Here is a 3692-nt window from a genome sequence, read left to right as displayed (position 1 = left end):
GTCAATAATATAAAAGAATAATCTTTTATTATATAATGAGAATTTACATGACCGGGAGCCGCGCTCAACCGGCGTTCAATAAACAGGAGGGCGCCCGCCCGTGCAAGAGCGCACGGCGGTCTGCCAAGACTCCACCAAGAATACAATATACAATATCAAGTTTACACCATTCGGCGTTGGGCGGGTAGGCGCACCCGTGCACGGCCCTCACCCGAACCACAACCCAAACCTGCGTAACCTACGTGCGGTGGGCGCCCGTGCGCACCACTCCACACACTCTACAACTCGCGCAGCACAAGATCATTTTGTCGTGCCCGACTCGGCGGGCGCATCCCCAACATACTCCAAACTGCGGCTAAGTGTTGCCTCGCACCTCCTGTGCGCACCTATATCAAGTGCGAAGATCCCATGCGAAGTTGTCTCCCCAAATGAGCGTGCGCATCAAGAGTTTATACCATTGCTTCGTGTGGCGACCAGCTCCATGGCCGACCCTTCAAACGCCCAACCGTTGTGTCTTTAAGTGTTTTATGCCGTCGACTTGCTTAATCAACCCTTCGGTCGGCTTATGTGTGGGGCGAGCTACCAAGTCGCCCTATAAACGTGCGGGCACTCTCCCACCTCTGCGCGCATATGTGGATGCCTTCGTCGATTATGGAGCGCCCGCGTTTATACTTAGTCATTTTCCACACTTCGTTGTCTCTCGCCTGAGCTGCGCGCCCATCGTTCACCGTGCGCGCGTGCACGCGCTCTTGGTCGCCCGGTGCTTGCCCGTCATATCACAACGAAGGCCTTACATTCTCCTCCACCTGAAGTCGTTGTCGTCCTCGACAACATACCATCCTCCAAGCATCAATATCCATGATGTCGACTCCCCTCACATATGGCAAACATCCCGGCAACATATGTAGGACTCCATCTCCACCATGTCTCATCTTAGCAACCAACTGTCACCAAGATACTCCATACCAATGTATGTCATATATCAGATGTCCATGATCATTGACCACCCTGTCACAATCTCCCCATGCTGCTCTCCACCATGGAAGGTTGATCCCTCCAACTCAAGCTACATGTCTGCCGCAACAATGTGTCAAACCTCATCATGTGTCGTCCTCATGTGAACCGCTGCCATGATACTCCAACAAATGCTAACACATCTCTGCACACTGCTAGCCCTCATGCCTGAACTAGTTGGGTAGCTAATCCAACTATCACGCTCAAACCATGAGAATGCACATCCTCATGCCACCATCAGTTGTTTCTCAAAACATCCTGTTACATCCTCAACTCGATCAAGAACCCATCTCCATATAAGTGTAAGCCATGCTCAGGTCCATGAAGTAGTCCTCATCCCATCTGCACCATGCTGTCCATGATGTTTGGTGTCGATGTGCTACATGAAATCAGCCACATCTACTCCAACATCATCCATATGTGTGCCTCCTCCATATGAAGAGACCTTCTCATCAAACCCCAACTCTCGGTATGCCACATCCAAGTTCATGAAGCTACCTCCATCACATTTGCAATGTGTCAACCCTCAAGTCCCCATAGAAACAGTTATACACCTGCCTCATCTATCCATGTGCTGCCCATGATCATAGATCAATCAGCTCCCATGTGTGTAAAAGATAGTTGAGTCTCGGCTCAACTCATGCCCCAAGTGTTGCCATCAAGGCATCATCATCATCGTAACTCCATCACTCCAAAGTGTCTCATATCGATCCTCCACATCAAGTCACACCCATGCATGTACTTGAAAGTATGCACCTGCATCAAAGTCCCTGACCTCAGCTCCTCAAAGCATCAGATCTTCTAAGTCCACCATGTATGAAGTCCCCCAAAGTCACAACAAACTCATGTCATCATGAGCTCCATAAGTCATCCCCAACCAACACTCTAACAAGCATACAAGTCTCGGCCCAAAGGTCCCTGCAGATGCCTCAGCTCTCTATATAGTAGGAATGCTCCATAGTCTGCTCACAACTCCACCCAAGTCCATGGTCTTGTTGCACAAGAGTGTACAACCTCTCCATAGGCTCATAAGTAATAAGTCTCCATGTCACACTAGCAAATCCACCTGCACAACATTCCTGCCTTGGCACTCCTCATTGGATGCCCATAAGTGACACCTCTACAAGTGCTCCACATAATGTCCCTGCATAAGACTGCCATGCTTCATGTCTCCAACCTGATGTCCATGACTAAGTTGCCCATGTAGTCCAACCAAGTAGACTCATCACAACCATCGGCCATCCTCATCCAAGTTTGCAATCTTCGGTCTAGTGAACTCGGTCACCCAACCATATCATCATCATAAGTCCCTTCCATCATAGCTCCCCCACTGAAGGTTCCACCAAGACTATCTCTTGGTCTCGGCCATGAGAAGTCCACCCAAGCATCATCAAATGTGTGCCCTCCTCAACCTGTCCATGAGTCATGCCGGGCACTTAGCCAAAGTGGCTAAAGCATGACCCAATCATCCACAATGATCATCAAGTTCCACCCTTGTCACGGGCCTTTGTACCTTCTACCATAAGGTCACAAACAACCCCAACAAGTCCTGCAACAATCAACAATCCTTGCTTCTCCATACAAGGTCTCATCATAAACATCCATGGTAAGGTGCTCCCTAGCATCGACAAACTGACTTTGCCCTTCCCTGGATACGGTCCATCTACCAAATGCTCAAGTGAGACACAAGTATCAATACTTGCTTTATCATCATGAGGCTCCTCCATGAGAGTACCCTCATCCATACATGTTTGCAAACTGCACAATCCTAGTCCAACTTGATCAATCTCAAGCTCATCCTCCATCATGGTCATGTCTGCAACATCTTCAATCATCATCACTTCCTCTTCCTTGATAGCACAATCTGCAACTTCATCTTGCTCCATTGTCCAACCAAGTTGAAGAAGCTCTCCTTCAACATTCTTTTCCAAGACTTCAAGCTTATCTCGGATCCGAGGATTCTCTTCCTTCAACCTCTTCAACCTATATAAGGTGAGCAAGAGCTTCCCTTCACCTTCTCCCAAACTTGCCATGCCTTGTACTTCGTCTTCCCCGGTTCGTACTTTGTTTGGTCCACAGATGCCCAAACCGTGTATACCTGCCCACACGCAGTCCCACTTGCCCACCTGACAAGTGCCCAAATCGTATGATCATCACGTAGTACCGCCTACCCAACTCTACGATACTCGGTTCCAACCTTCACAAGCTTCACCAAGTTCCTTGCAACCATGAACCAGCCCTTGTTCACTTCGTGTGAAACGGCTTCCTTCACCTGCAAGTACCCTTGTCACTGTCACGAGCAACCCTGCTCAAACCGAGTCTTGAAACTACCTTCAAATGCTTCAACACCTGAACCTTGTTCAAGCCTCAATATCACCTGTCAAATTTCCAAGTGTATACACACTTGCTTCGCCCAGCTTCCTGCAAGACTTCTCCAAGTCTTCAGACTTGCTCTGATACCAACTGTCAAGTTGTGTATCAGCTTCAAACCTTCACGAGCAAACCTTACTCTGATACCAACTGTCAAGTTGTGTATCAGCATCAAACCTTCACGAGCAAACCTTGCTTTGATACCAACTGTCACGCCCCCAATTCCTTTTTCGTTTAATTGAGCGGGTGCGGCACCGCCTAAGTTAATAACTTGTTCACCGTTAGTTAACTTTACGAACTACGCCTTC

This window comes from Pinus tabuliformis, chromosome 4_1 (genome assembly GCF_031772625.1).
Source record: "Pinus tabuliformis cultivar Carrire ecotype Pingquan chromosome 4_1, CPIR1, whole genome shotgun sequence".
NCBI lineage: Eukaryota > Viridiplantae > Streptophyta > Pinopsida > Pinales > Pinaceae > Pinus > Pinus tabuliformis.
This window is presented reverse-complemented; position numbering follows the sequence as displayed.